The sequence below is a fragment of the Panthera tigris genome, chromosome D1 (assembly GCF_018350195.1).
Source record: "Panthera tigris isolate Pti1 chromosome D1, P.tigris_Pti1_mat1.1, whole genome shotgun sequence".
Taxonomy (NCBI): domain Eukaryota; kingdom Metazoa; phylum Chordata; class Mammalia; order Carnivora; family Felidae; genus Panthera; species Panthera tigris.
Genome location: NC_056669.1, coordinates 69,100,446 through 69,116,511, shown reverse-complemented (window position 1 = coordinate 69,116,511; position 16,066 = coordinate 69,100,446). Strand labels below are relative to the sequence as shown.

Sequence of the window (16,066 nt, the reverse complement as noted above, 5' to 3'; positions counted from 1 at the left end):
GCCCGCCAAGCACTCTGCCTGGGCTTGCCAAACAGCCAGCGAGCCGTAAGCGGTATGTGACGAGAACGGTGATGGTGACGATCAGACCCAGGTTTCTTATCGGGGAGGTCAGCGGACGCTTCCTAGGAGGCAGCACATCAGCGGAGGTCTGAAGGCACAGAGTGGGCATGGACCAGATAAACCAAAAGGAAAATGCATCCATGCGGCGGGTAGTGCCTGAGGACACCTCCGGATGAGGACAGCAGCTCCAAGTGCCAGCTGGAGCACTCTGGTCAGCAGGACGCCTCTGTGGTAAGAACGGCTACTTCCTCTAGGAAGCCCTCCCAGCTTGCCGTGAGCCCCCACGCAAAAGCTGCACGTTCAGTACAATTCCCCAGGTCTGTGGCAAAACTAGGAAGTGGAGAGGACGCAACGAGCGTTGAGCCGATGGCCCCGCGTGGAAACACGAGCACGTACTGACTAGCGCCCGGGTGCGCTGTGCCCGCTCCCATGGGGAGTACAGACGCTGACCTGGCATCTGCGGGGTCTGAGCCTCTTCCTGCGCCACTCGTCAGTGTTCACCAAGGACTTTACAGGGCTCCAAGGGCAGCTGAAGAAGCCCCCGGGCGTGTCCACAAAGGACCGCTAGCTTGTCCTCACCCCCTAGCCAGACAAGTATTCTCAGCTAGATGATGGGGGAGAAAAGCTGTCAGCGGTTAGCAAGAATCGTCATTTTGGCTAATTTAGGAAATCTGGGATTCACCCGGGCTGAAGCCGGGCAGACCTCACTCCTGATGGGCATTCCTTGATGGGTTATTTTTCATTTTGAATTGCTGTTACTGTTCCATCGACAAGGGAGTTTTCTGAAAGTCGGGGCAACGAATGTAAGGAAGTTACATTCCTGAGGCCCCAGCATGCTGGGAGACACAGCAGGCGGCCACACACCCACACCCAGAGCAATGCCTCCTGCACTGAAAGCTGAGGGGACAGGCGGGTGGCTCTGCCCAATGCCATGGCCTATGAACCTCCAATTTCAAGTACATTTGATCACGTTCTAAGTCTGCGCAAACAGACTTTACTATCCTTACTTCAACACACACTTCCTGAGCCGGATGTACTATGCTGGTACTGAGAACCAAGTGTGTGTGTGTGTGTGTGTGTGTGTGTGTGTGTGTGTGTGTGTGTACACGCGCACACGCATGTGGGGTCCCCACCCTTAAGGAGCTCAGTTTACTGAGCATAACAAGTAGTAAATCAACAGTGTGCTGATAAGCACTTTGGAAGAGAGAAATGCAGGGTGTTGTGGGAGCCAGGAGGAAGGTCGTCCCCAGGTCACAGCGAGGAGCAACGGGGGAAGGAAGGTGTCCGGAAGACTGGAAACCTGAACTGAGCTACTGAAATGGGGAGCAGGGCGCAGGTCATTCCCTAGAGGGCCCAGAGGTGATGGCTGGTGGGAGGCTGGGCCGAGGTTAGAAATCCATGAGGAATGTGCCCACAGGCCAGATCATGAAAGCCTGCAGGCCTACCAAGGAGCTTAGGTTTTATCCTGCAAGCAATAAGGAGCCCTTGGAGAGCTTTAAGCAGAAGAAAGCCATGATCAGATGTGTGAGTTATAAACATCATGCTGATAAGGAGTGTGGGGGTGGGATGAGGGAGGACAAAAATGGCCACAGGAAGAGCAATTAAGAGGCTTTTGAAAGAAATCCAAATGATGAGTCCTAAGGGAAGGAGTAGGGAGGGAAGAGAAGGGAGTGGACAAGTGAGAAGGCACCCTCTTTACTAGGATGGTCACCCACAGAACAGGACAGAGGAGGGAAAGGACAAAGCCAGGGATGACTCGTGAAGGAGACGCAACTTGGGGCTGCAGTCCCAGGCAAGGCAGGTGACACAGGGAGACAGACGTACCTGGCCGCGGGGCAGGGATGGGCCCGAGGTGCCCGCGGGCAGTGGACAGCAGCCAGCAGCGCAGCCTAGGAGGAGGTTCTGTGCTGGATATGTAGTTCTGGATGACTGCAGGGTAGAAAGGAGCACTGCACGGGCTCCGCCAGGGAGAATCCTCACGGTGATGAGAAAGGGACCAAGCAAAACCCTACCAAGCTAAGGACAAAAGAAAGAACACTAGCAAAGCAGGATGTGGAGGCAAGGGCTTTGGGGCTGGAGGAGAACCTGGAGAGGCAGGCGAGGTGAGGCAAGGCGAGGCGAGGGAGCACCTACCGAGGAGGGGAAGAGACAGTTCAGAGGCCACAGACGAGGGGCCGGAAAAGGGAGTCCTCACTGATGGAAGCAGTTAGGTGTTAGCAGCCACGACCCAGCAAAAGAATTAAGGAGTGTTGACAGTTCAGCTGACGTCTGTAGAAGTCTCAAACAGAATTATGACTTTTCCCCCAACAGCCTCACTGTCTTGCTTCATTTCTTGGTGGGGCCTTCCGATGACCCTAACTAAACTGTTGGCCACCCTCTCCCTTTACTTTACTTCAGGGCGTGATCACGCCTGCCTGACCTTACACACCACGTCTCATACCTTTATTCTGTCTGTCTCCCCTACTAGAAACATCTTCTCAGGAGTAGCCTCATGAGGACAAGAGGCCATGTCACCTCTACAGCCACGGTGCCAAGAGTCAGTGCCTGGCACACAGAGGTTAAGCACCTTGTCCCAAGCCTCTTGGCTCATTACAAACAACAAATATTCACTGAGCACATAGGACATGCCCAAGCCATGATAGATGCTGGGGGTGTGGGGGGAAACACCCAGCCCTCAAAGCTTAAAGTTGAAGGTGAGCAGAGACAAATACCAAATATTTAAACAAAAAGTCGATTATAATTGCCGCAGAGCTAGGGCTGAAATCTGGCTGTCATGCCTTCCAGTGATATTTCCTTTCCAAGCCCACGACTGTCAACCTTCTCCAAGTTCCTCCAACCCAGGAAAATTTTACCTGGGGAAACAGTTAAAGCGATTAAGGTTTGGTCTTGATTTCTTGCAGAGATCCCACACTTCCTCCACCCTTTCACCAGACTCCTAGGAAGTGGAAACACCCACACTAGGCTCTGAATATTTAACCCGCATAGCTCAGTCCGTCCCCAGTCCTTCTACATAAGTGGGAGGATTAATTCCAGACTTAGGTGAGAGAAAACAGGAAGCAGAGTCACCTGGGGGTTAGATCTGGGTTCAAATCTCCTGTAACCTTGGACAGGTTACTCAGCCTCTTTATGATCTGATTTCCTCACTACTGACGTGAGAAAACGAACTCCCCGTGTTGGAGGCTGTTGCAGAGAGGACCTAAAGCGACACCTGTAGAGCACCAGCACCATGCTGGGGACCTACTGAGGGCTCCATAAATGGTGGCTCTGAACCACTTACACCTGCTGCCTTTGTTCCCAGATCTCAAACTGCTACATTCACACAAACCAAGCCAAATGTGACTTAGAATCCAAACCAAAGAACGTACACTCAAAATGCTCAGAGCACAAATTGACAACCTGGCCGGATGACCTGAGGAAGTATCTCAAACTCCCATACATGGGCCGACCCTCCAGTAAGAGGTCTCATTTCAGTCTCCTGGTCTACCCTCTCTTCCCCTCCATTGTGGCAAATGCAACTCTTTCGCCGACAGATCACATCTTGTCTTCTGGCAGGAGTCCAGACATGGGCTGGGTTCCGTGTGCAAGCTGCGGCACAGCCGTGAGCACCACGCCTCCAAGGGCGAATAAGAACACAGTCACCAGCCCAGGGTGCACACAAACCCCCAAGCACCGCTTGGCTCCAGAGAAGGAAAAGAGCACCGGTCGCAGCATGTTGTGCCTGCCTCAGAGCTAAAGAAAAGGTAACTGCGACATGCAAATGTGTACTCCCTTCTTTTAAGGCCCACACTCTCTACGGGTGGTCTATTTTCCTAGTGTCTTCGATTCTTTATCCCTCATTTATGTCCAACCCTGTGCAGCCTGGAGCCCTCATCCCCCATTCTCCTCCTGTGGCATCATGTTCCTCAAGGCCACCTGTAACCAACTTGTCACCAAGTCAGCAGCCTTCCTTCAACTTCCTTCTCCATGGTCCCTGCTGCCCCCTTCTCTTCCCTTCCTGGGTCTCTCTCCTCCTTGGCCTTTGGTTCTCTTCTACCTTTTTCTTCCATCTGGAATTATGCACATTCCCCAAGGCTCAGCTCTCTGCTCATCATGGGGAGAACTTATTTAATCCTACGGCCTCCCTTCCACATCTCCAGACCAAACCCTCTCAGTCCCAGCTTCATCCCTGCATTTCCAATTGTCTACGGGACATTTCCTGTGGATGAACCACTGTGATCCTGAACTCAGTGTATCTAAAACCAGATGCACCAACTACCCCCCTCAGTCTCCAATGTCTACATGTGCCAATGATGCCCCTGTGAACCACCAAGTTTAAACTTCCATTTTCTTTGGCTCCTGTTCTTAAAGTCTAAGAAGACTGTAAATTCTATGGTTCTCCCTTTGCGATAGCTCTTCTATTGGTCCTTTGCCCCCATTTTCACCACTGTTAACCACATGCCATCATGCGCAGATTGCTGCTGTTCCTTTGAACAAGCCCCATGCCTCCTGTCCAGCTATGAGAAGAACGGTCCTAGCATGTCGCTTCTGCCATTTCACTTCTTTTCCCAAAATAACCTCAATGGCTTCCCACTGCCTCCAGGACAAAGTCCAAGTGCCTTAGCCTGACATTCAGGGTCCAGAGAAGGAGTCTGCAAACAACAGCCCACAGGCCAAATCCTACCTACCGCCTGTTTTTGTAAATAAAGCTTTACTGGGACCCAGTGGTGCCCATTCATTCATAGCTGCTTTCATGCTACAACAGCAGAGCAGAGTAGCTGTGATAGAGACCGCATGGCCTATGAAGTCAAAAATATTTACCGTCTGACCTTTTACAGAAGAAGTTTGCTGACCCTGGTCTAGAACAATCATCTCTTGCCAAAGGTCTGGCCCATGACTCCTCTGAAGCTCTTGCTCCTGTGGGTCTGTTGCTGAGCCCACTGCCTTTGTGTCTTACGCCCACTTTCTCAAACCCGAAAACCTTATTTCACTCTTCTCCGGATTTTTCCTTCAAAACCCAGCCAAAGCCCACCCTGCCATGAGCCTGGGTGCGTCCACCCCCTACACCTCCTGGATGCCCCTCCAGAGCATCTACTTCATAAACCTACAGTGAAATTTCACTTCTCCTGTGGATCCCTTCTGCCTGTACTACCGGCTTCTCTAGAGTCTAGGCTTGGTAACCTCCACAGAGCTGTGCCAATGATAACTTTCTTGCCCTTTATTCCAAATACCGATCCTCAACAGCATAATTTGGTAAGAAGGCATCAAACAAACTTACCAGTGAAGGCCTAGGATTCCACATTTGAAAAGTTAAGCTTGGGTCCAAATGCGTGCACTCTAGTCAGCACCACCTAAAGCCAACGAAATAAGAGTTCAGCTTAAGAGAGGCTATTTATACACTGTCTTTCAATTTACAGCCCCCAGTAAGTTTTGATTTACCATCCTCTCAGGATGCCCATTTCTGTTACTTTGCCCAGAAAATTGTGCTCATTTTTCAAATCCACTGGACAGTCTTTCCCTAAGAAGCCTCCCCAGTGTCCCCAGCAAGCCGGGCACCTCCCCCTCTCAGTTCCCATGGAACTCTCCCATGGCGAGACATTTATGGCAACACGTGACACGTGGGAGCATAATTTCTTATTTAGGAATGGGGGTCCCTAGAGTCTAGGCTTTTCAAGAGAAGAGGCCTGTTAAATTTACCCCTACTCTTACCCCACTGCCTAGAACGCTGTGGGCATTTAGGTAGTCTTCAATAAATATTTGTAAAATGTGAGGAAAAACAACCCACTTAATTCATTACCACATGCCTGGGTATTGAAAATTCTGCTTGATCACAATTTTCCCTATAGAAAGGCATGCCTCAATCCCACTGCTTTTAATAAGCAATGGCTTAACAGGAAGGGTTCATGAGATTAATGGTCTAAATGCACACCTTTGGAATGACACTCCCCTGGGCAGAGAGGCTTCAGAGGCTTCCAGAATCTAAGAAGGCAAGCCCAACTCCGTAAGCAGGCTGCCAGGCCTGCACGAACTGGCCCAGCCTGAGTCCACAGCCTCAGCTCGAGTGGCCTCCCCCACTGACCCCACAATCCAGACAAACAGGCCTGATAGCGGGCCTTCTCTGTATTCCCTCCAGCTGGAGGTCCTTCTTCCCTTCCCTCCAAATTATCTCCTATTGAAATGCCATCCATTTCAAACACTATGTCCCAGACCCAGTTCATGATGGGGCCAATAAGTTGTTTTTTTTTTTTTTTGTCTCTCTCTCGTGTGTGTGTGTGTGTGTGTGTGTGTGTGTGTGTGTGTGTGTGTGTATGTGTGTGTGTTAAAACATACATAGCAGAAAATTTATGATCTTAACCATTTTCAAGTACATGGCTCAGTGGTATTAACACGTTTGTGTTACTGTGTAACCATTACCACCATCCGTCTCCAGAATTCTTTTCCACAAAACTGAAACTCTATACCCATTAAATGATGACTACATGGTCTCCCTTTCCCCCCACCCTTACCCCCAGTCTCTGAAACCCAGTATATTTCTGTGGAATGAATAAATGCTGGATAAAGACACGAATGAATCTGACCTCAACCCTCCTCACAAAAGCCAGAAGGGCTGTCCCATAGCACTAGACGCCCATGGCACTGTCTTCATCATTCTTGGATTTCTTTCAATCAATCTACAGCAATCCTGTTTTGCACAACTGTATTCTTCTTCAGTGGGTAAACTGTGGCTTCTTTTGAGAGGTTAAGCTCTGGTCCAGAACATGCACTTGGCCTGTCCTCCATGTTGCCAGACCCAACGGGCAAGCCTTAGTCTTTGTCTTATAGCTCTTGATATCAGTAAACCATTCCCTCTTGCTTGATGACTCCTTTCACTTGGCTTCTAGGACAGCACTCTTGTTTTCTGCCCGCTGTTTCTCACTGGCTGTTCTTTCCTTTTGCTGGTTTTTCCTTCTCTCCTTGCCTCTCAATGTCAGAGTGTCCCGGGGCTCAGGCCTCATTCTCATCTCTTCTCTGTATGCCTTTAGTCACCCCTCGGTGATTTCGCCTAATGTCACGGATTCAGATACCATTTGTATGCTGAGGATGCCCAGACTTTTCTCCAAGCCCGGACCTCTCCTTTAACTCCTGGCTGGTAGGATATATCCAACTGCCCGCTTCAAGTAAGATGTCAAATAGGAGCTCTGTGTAAGTCATGTTCAATGTCCCAAACTTAACATGTCCAGTGCCGACCCCTGGCCTTCCCCCAGACCTGCTCCTCCAAGTGTTCCCCATATCAGGCTAAAGACAACGTTCGTCAAGTTGTCCAGGCCAAAACGTTTATAGAGTCATTCTTGTCTCCTCTCTCTTGCTCCATATCCAATCCTCACCAAAATTGGTTTGTACTTCAAAATATATTCAGAACATGACCATTTCTCACCCCCTCCACCATTACCAATATAGCTGATTACAACAGCCCCTGCACAGGTGTGCCTGCCCCCCACCCCTCCCTTGCACTTTGGCTCTTGGTAACACTCCTCCCTCCATCCACAGTCTATTCCCAGTACAGGAGGGAACTGGTCACAACGTAAGTCAGAACAGGTCATTTCTTTGCTTAAAATCCTGAAAAGCCTTCCTAGCAAGGCCAATGCCAAGGAGATGAATGTTTATAAAGTAGACCTGCAGGCCCAGGGGCAGGCATGGGGGGGGAGGAAAGGTCTTCGGGCCAGGGCCCAGCTCCCATCCATCTGTCAAATGGCAGTCCTGGCTGTGGCTCCTATTATCTGATTGCAAAAAGAAAGGAAACTTTAAAGGGAGACAAATACAATCAGTCAGCTTCCTTTTCCAGTTGAGGCACCACAAAAAGCCAACAGCACTCACATTTCTCAAGAAGTACATAAGATATGTCAAGTCTGCTACCACTTAATAACTGGTTTCCAAAGATAAATCTAGCCTTCTGGAGAATAGTTATTACCCCCCTTGGTGGTGGGGGGGGGATCCTCCTTAAGCCCCTCTTTTTCTTGCCTCCTCCAACTGGTCACCAAGCCCTGGTTGCCTCATTGTCTCTAGACTTTCTCCCACTCCTCTTTACCGGTGGGGCGGCTGGCGGTGAAGTCCAAATGACACAACTAAGGGCTTTAATTGGCTCAGGTCTCTTCGGCTCTCCTTACAGCTACAGTGGCAACCTCCTAACCTCTACTCACTTATTTATTTCCAACCACAAACCCAGACACAGTGTCTGTAATGACTTTTAATAAAACCTAAATATGATCAAGTCCTCTGTTTAAAACTCCCCAAAGAGTTCCTACCTTGTTGTACCATAAATTCTTCAAAACACAGAAACCATGCTAAATACTCTTTTTTTATTTTCCATACATGCTTTTCTTCTGCCTTCTTAAAAAAGACCATGAAGGCCCCAACAAGGGTGGGCAAATGGTCCAGCCCGATTAGACTACTCCACTCCCTGGCTGCAATGACAGGCACAACATCCAACCTAAGCCAGGCAGAGACTTGCTCTAGAACTGACATATAGATGCAGAGAAAGGAGTTGTCCCTTCACTGCAATTGCTGGACTGGGTCTGTCAGCAGTGGTGCCCCCACGAGGAGCACGGTCCATCTGCAGTAGAAAAGACTGATGCCAACATACAAAGAATAGCAGACAGGGAGCCAGACGGACCACTGGCAGCGTCAACTCCCATTCTGGAACCCCTTCCTTTTGTGAACTCCTGTAGCATCCTGCCCGACTACGGAACCAGTAACTCCCTGCTTATGCCTCCACTACCAGGAGTCCCAACTGGCACATCATATAAATTTCCCATTATCTGTGTTTTTCCCATATCTGTTTTTTCTCTTTGCCTGGAATGTGTGCTCCTTGGATTTTTACACAGCAGCCATACCTTTAGCGCTATGGAGGCTTCCCTGAAGGACAGCACAGTTAGTCCAGTCTTCCAGATGTGCTCTAAAATGCCTGGAAGGCACCCGTTCTGCTGCACCATAGACTCCTCCTGGTCTTCCCAGCCTTAGCTGGTTGCCCAAGCTAGAACCCTCATTCTCAACCTGGTCTCCTCACACTTCCTCGTTGCCATGTGGACTTTCCTTTTCTTGCTTTCTGTCCTACCACCCCCCTCCTTGTCTTCTCCTCACTGCATTCCAGCCACCCTGGCCATCTTTACCCTGCTGTTCCTATACCCTAATGCTCTTTCCCCAGTTAAACATACAACTCACTTCTTCACTTCATTCGCTACAGTATACACTATGGTACAAGTTCACAAAAGCCCATTTCTTTTTTCTTGGGGGCACATGGCTAGACTCTATTTCCCAAAAGCCTCCCTTGTAGTTAGAAGTAAACATGTGACTGAGTTCTCACCAATGGGTGGGAGAGATGAGTGCTCCTTCCAGACTGGCCCATAAAAAGTTCCCCACAAGGGGCATATTGGTGCCTTAGTCAATTAAGCACCGGACTCTTGATTTCAGCTCAGGTCATGACCTTACGGTTCGTGAGGTTGAGCCCCACATTGGGCTCTACACTTATCGTGCAGAGCCTGCTTGGGATTCTCTCTCTCTCTCTCTCTCTCTCTCTCAAAATAAACATTTTAAAAAATTTAATAAAAATACAAAAACTTCCCCACAAGACCATCTCTCTTCTTATTCATCCTCCAGCTGAATGGAAAGCAATCTGAGGGCCTTAAAGAGGGCAGGCCTTAAGGAATGTGGGTCCCTCGGTAACCACAAAGAAGGAGCAGCCAAACTGGAATTTTTCTGTACAAGAAATAATGTTTTCTTGGGTCGATAACACTGAGATTCAGGGGTTTGTTTGCTACTTAACCTAACAGCTTGGTCTCCTTCTCAACGAGACCTTCTCTGACTACTCTAAAATTCTCCTAACACTTCTTAGCCAACCTCCTTGCTTTATTTTTCACCATAATCTTATTACCATATTGGATAATGTGTATTTTATTATTTTGTTTTCTATCCCCCCAAATCTGAATGTGAACTAAAGGCAGGAAATTTTTGCTTTTTATTTTTTCCTTTGCTGTATCCCCTGGGTCTAGAACAGTGCTGGCCATGTTATGAACAATCACTTATTGTTGAATGACTGACTGACTGAATGTATGAATGAAGTACATGGGCTCCAAGGTCAGGAGGGCCTGGGTTGAGGCCCAGCTCTGCCATTTATTAGCTGTGCAACCTGGGGCAAGATACTCTACCTCTTTAATACTCATTTTCTTCATCTGTAAAATGGCGGAAGTAACAGCACTTTCTTTATCGAGACCGGGAATAATTAAGATCGTGAACATAAATCCCTACATAAATCCCTCAGTACAGTGCCTAATAACAGCTCAGGTTCCATAAATGCTAATTGCTATTGTTATCAACTCAAGGCCAGAGGACAAGACTGGGTGTTAGGCCCTAGCAAGGTCATCGGGAGAGCCATACTTTGCAGCAGAAGTTGAATGGATATTTAAATGCACAAACTCTTCTGGAAGAAATCGTGACAAACACCTAGGTAGTGAGATTTAAGAACTGCCTAAAAGATCCCAGTAAATTGCCAACGATCAGAAAAACATGACAACTGGTGTCAGGGGTGATGAAAAGTGTGCGCACAGTCTGCAGAAAAGTGCTACTATGGAAAGAACGCCACCCAAATGATGAGAGATCACTTTGTACCTTTTAAGAAACAATTTTCACAGCAAAGCTCCAGTAAAGAGAGGCCCCTTGCATCATGGGGACAAGGTAATAAGGTTATAAAAATGGAACTCAAATAAACCACATGCAGGGCCCACATGGGCCCAATTTCCCAGGAAAAATAGCAATTGCTACAGCATTCAGATAAGGGAGTCACGCTTGGGCCTCGGCATAGAAAACAGCTTTCAGACATCATTAGGCTGCAGAAGAGCCACCGGGTTTACCAAATTAGCAATGCCAGCTCTCACCTGCCCCTCTCCGTCATGTTCATCTCTTTCTACCCACACGAGGACACGGCTAATGATACCGAAAGCCTGTGCCTGCTTTGCCATCTTCAAAATAGAGAACCCTCCAGAATGAACAGCACGGTGCAATCTCCAGAGGCCCGCCCGTGGAGACCTTGGATCAGACCTGCTCTTAGATCTCACCTCATGGAACTCTGCAGTGCTGGGCCTTGTAGACAAAGCATCACCCACCCCACCCCCACCGCCCCAAGAAGCTCTTTCTACCTGTGGCCCCTCGGCTCTCAGCAAACTCCCCCATCCCCACCCTAGAATCCCTTTCATCTCCACTCTGACCCCTCTCCCACCTTGGTACCCCTAATCACTGGCACTCCAAGCCTCTGGTTCTAGTGTCTGTTCTCCCCCTATATCAGAGGCGTGGCAGCTCTGTGGTTAGGAACAGAGATTCTGGAGCCAAACCAACTGGGTCTGATCTTGGCTCTACAGCAGGACAATCTTGGGCAGTTGATGAGTTACTTTATGTCTATTTCTTCATCTGTAAGATGGAGGCAATGGTAGCGCCCCCCTTGGGTCACTGTAGGGATTAGATGAGTTAATATATAGGAAGTGCTTAGACCCAAGCCTGGCATCTGATACATGCCCTAAAGCAACACTGCTTCGGCCAAACCCCAAACATATCCCCATGTCCTTCCACCTCCATTTCCTCTGTCAGCCTTTTTGTTTTGCTGGGACTGTCCAGTCCCATCTCAGCCAGTCCTTTCTAGTGCTGTCAACAGCAACTCCCCCCCCCCATAACACCTTTCTTGACATCCCCCGTCCCCGCCCTAGCCTCCCGAGGAGATGGAATCCCTCTCTCTTCTCTAACAGAGTAGAGCTGACTGCCCCAGGACTCTCTTCTTAGTCCCCAGTGAAGGACCACCAATTTTAGACTTGTTTTGTCCTTCCCACTCCCAGTTCGTGGGCTCCTCAGAAACAAGGGGGGACTGGGTGTTTTCTTCCCCAGTTTTTATTCCCGGCAACTCAGCTGACATTTGCCGGTTAAAATGGTCCACGTAATCATCAACCAGAGACTGAAACAGCAACGACAGATCATCTGGGCAGAGGAAGCCTTCCCCGTCACCCCAAAGCCACATGGATTCCAGGCTAAAAAGAACACTCAGAACCAAGTCATTGACACTGGTTTGTTGGTTTCATTCTGGTTATTTCCTTATGACCAACAAAAAAACCAAACTGTTTCAGCAAGTTTGCAACCTGCTTCCACTTGGCTCCACAGCAGGATGGTCTTGGACGATCTTAGCTTCCACTGCTAGGAGCACTTCCTGACAGGCTCGTTCTGGTTTAAGGAGACATTGGAGTTTTTTTCCCCCCTCGAAAATCCCATTTACTTTTTCTTGCTTTAGGGATGGTTCATGGGCTTGCTTTTTCCATTTCTTTTTTCTTTTTTTCTTTTTTTTATATCATTTATTGTCAAATTGGCTTCCCTACAACACCCAGTGCTCATCCCAACAGGTGTAGGGGATTTCTTAAAAACATCGTGAACAAGTGATCACTGTTTATTTTACTGTTTTAATCAAAGCATCAAAAATATAGGGATACAGAATTCCTCAATTTGAGCAGAGAAATTACTCCTTAAGAGAGTGTACTGGCTCACCTCTACACTTAGGAACAAACAACAAGTCATGTATTACTTGTAAATACACAGCCTTTCACTTATATCTCATTTCACATTACTGTTACCCTGCTTCTTCATTCGTGGAAAATACAACAAAAACATTCCTAGCATTTAAAGTAAATTTTAAATATATCTTCACGACATTTTTCTTGAAAAAAGAAATTCTGATTCTCTGTGTGATCTTGGGCCATTGCCATTAGCTAGATAAATGCCAACGTAATAAAATCATTCTGCAATACACAAAGATGGCCAATGTAGCATTAGCTGAAAGAACAAAAATTAAAAGCAAGTGAAATGCCCCATAACAAACTCATGGCTTATTGAAGGCACTCCCTCGATAGAGTATTATGCGGCCATCTTAAATGAGCATGATCAAAACTAGGGAGCCACATGGAATGGGCTGAGGATATAATCTTAGGAGTAAAGGGAAGGCAGATATGTGAGCATACGTGCTGGAACCATCAGGGTTGCCCTGGTTGGGCAGATCAGGCCCGGTGTTTGAAATCAGATGCAAAGGGGGTGCCTGGGTGGTTCAGTCGGTTAAGCGTTCGACTTCAGCTCAGGTCACAATCTCGCGGTCCATGAGTTCGAGCCCCGCGTCGGGCTCTGGGCTGATGGCTCAGAGCCTGGAGCCTGCTTCCGATTCTGTGTCTCCCTCTCTCTCTGCCCCTCCCCTGTTCATGCTCTGTCTCTCTCTGTCTCAAAAATAAATAAACGTTAAAAAAAAAAAAAAAAGAAATCAGATGCAAAGGAAAGGAGGAGAAAGCTAAGAGGAGATCTCATGCAACAAGGCCAGAGGGAATGATGGTAGCTGTGTGAGAATGAGGCCCCTAGGCACAGGGCAGGGGCCATGTTTAGGAGAGCAGAATCGGAAAACAGGACTGCTTCCCGAAGCCAAGGTCATTTCAGCAATTCCATCCCAAAGCAGGCAAGGGGGATGGGAAGAGAACCCTCGCTAGTTTTGCAGAATGAATCAATCCCTGGGTGAGTGAACAATTTTCAAACGCCACTCAGTGTCAAGGCTAGTCCTCTCCACAGTGTGGCCATGAGGCCTCCCACCTGAAGGTTCAGTCCCACCCAAGCCTGCAGGGTTAATCCTGACCCAGGGCAGGAGGGATATAAGAGGCTCTGGCCTAGAACCCAGGGGTTAGCGTTCTGCTAACCTGGCAAATAAAGAAAGTGAACCACCCCAAGAGAATGAGTATCTTGACCAAGGCCTCACAGGGAGTTATGGGCCATGCTGACTCTTAAATCTGAGTTTGCCAGTCCCTGGGTTTAAAGCTTTTCTGAAGAGCACCCTGGTACAAAACTGACTGATGATTCGAGCTGACTGGCCCAGTATAGAGTGTAGAAAACCAGCTCATTCCAGAGAAACAGTGGCTTATGAATTGGTGAGCCCAACCAGACCAGGGCAGGACAATCTCTGTGACCCTGGGACACCAACAGTACCCTTCAAGGAGAAAAAGTCCACTCCTACACCCAGTCTGTGCTAAACTCCCATTTTTTTTTCTTTTTTACGTTTATTTATTTTTGAGAGAAAGACGGAGACAGAATCTGAAGCAGGTTCCAGGCTCTGAACTGTCAGCACAGAGCCTGACGTGGGGCTCAAGCCCATGAACCATGAGATCATGACCTGAGCCAAAGTCGGATGCTTAACTGGCTGGGCCACCCAGGTGCCCCTAAGCCCCCACTTCTAACTCCTCAGTCCCCTGCACTCTGTTGGTTCAGCTGAAGCTCTGCTGTCCTGTGGGTGCCAATGTCCGTCCCTAATGGCATGGCCTCTGGCACTGGTATGCCACCTGCAGGTCTCACAAGACAGTCTATCTCTGGACAGGTGACAATGACTCCAGAGCTCCTCTCCACCTCCCCTGACCCTTTTGATTCTTATACCTATCCATCAGAATCCCTAAACCGGACCCTTCCCGCCAAATACAAGGGGCCAAATTCATTGCCCTGGCATTTAAGGTCTCCCCTCATATGGCCCACACCACCTACCAAATCATGCCTCCCAAGGCACCCACCCCTGCTCCCCGGACCAGGCAGGGGCTGCTCTCCTCTTCCTTATAACATCCCCAGAAGCCATGCTCTCCCCGCCAACCCCAAGTCCCCCAAGAACCAGCCCAAGCTTTCTCTGCTTCTCCCCTCCAAATACACTGGTGTTACTCACACGGTCTCCACTGAATGAGCGTAAGTTGAATCATACTGTCTCCTTGGTTCCTGCGCAGCCAAAGGGCCAGACTCTCACTTGTGGAATGAGCAAGCCACCCAGATGCCGTCATTCAAAGGACTATGCACAGGAGGCACTCTGCTCCCCCAAATTTGTTCTAAACATACTGCTAGAGATTTTGTCACTTCAGTGGTTGTCAGACTCTCTCATGACACCCCTTGGGAGTGGGGCTGCAAACATTAGACAGCAATGCTGGAGCCAGGACCACTGGTGAGGAATTGGAGAGCTCTTTCCACCTGTCATGGCTGCCAGTGGACACTTCCTGAGCTCCTACTATGTGCTACCCCACAGGCACAGGTCCTTAGGGTACAAATCTGAACAAGTCCGTATTTGCCCCACAGGACTTTGGGCTCATACAGGGAAAAGAGTGAGACGTGTTCCACTGGTGCGGTGTGATCAATGCCACGGAGGGAGAGGACACAGAAGGAAGGGCAGCAGGGAGCAAAGGTGGCCACGATGCAGTTCAACCCAAGAAGGGGCTGGGGAAGGGCTCAGAGAAGGCCGCGCGGAGCTGGTCCCAGAGGGATAATCGATACCAATGATGAAGACGACGGCAGCGAGCGCTTACTGCGCGCTCACTTATGCTAAGCACGGGACAAAACACTCCACTTGCTTTATTGCAAACTCATTTACTCCTTTATTAGTGAGCCCCTGCTATCTTCCCGCCACCATTTCACGCACTGGGGACACAGCAGTGAACAAAATAAACACTGGTCTCTGCCCTCGCAGCTTACCTTCTATTGAGAAGAGAGACGATAAGCCAAGTAAGAAAGTAAACTGCAGAATATGTTAGATGACGTTAAGACCTAAGAGGAAAAAGAAAACAAAAGGGAAACAGGGAAACATCTGGGGGGCAGTGGGCTGAATGGTACGACTTTACACAGGGTGGCATGTGAGAAAAGACCTGAAGAAGGTGAGTAACCACACCATACAAATATCTGGGGGAAGAGCATTCAAGGCAGAGGGAGCAGTCAGAGGAAAGAGCCCGAGCCCGAAGCCAGCTTGGCATGTTTGCGGAACAGCAAGGACTCTCTCTGATGTGGCTGAAGTGGGGCAAGAGGTGGGCAGGTGGGATCAGTGCATTTGGCCACATGAGTCATGCACTGCGTAACTCGGGGTCGGGGGGGACACCACCCACATGCACCAGTGAGCTACGCATGACCCGGCCTGCTTGGTTACCCACCAGGCCCTGGGCTGGGAGATGGGGTCAGAGAAGCACCAGGCAGCCCT

General features: G+C 49.0%; 1 protein-coding gene across 15 annotated transcripts in view; it reads right to left on the bottom strand.

Annotated features, from left to right (window-relative positions):
- ARNTL (aryl hydrocarbon receptor nuclear translocator like) overlaps positions 1-16,066 on the bottom strand; it is a 99,407-nt gene that overhangs the window by 64,285 nt on the left and 19,056 nt on the right. For 13 of the 15 annotated variants that reach the window (XM_042959321.1, XM_042959323.1, XM_042959324.1 and 10 more), the window contains exon 2: positions 5,315-5,387. The exons of the other annotated variants lie outside the window; for them this stretch is intronic. The gene's annotated coding sequence lies outside the window, so the exon portion shown is untranslated. The remainder of the gene's footprint in view (positions 1-5,314; positions 5,388-16,066) is intronic. 15 annotated transcript variants of the gene reach the window in all.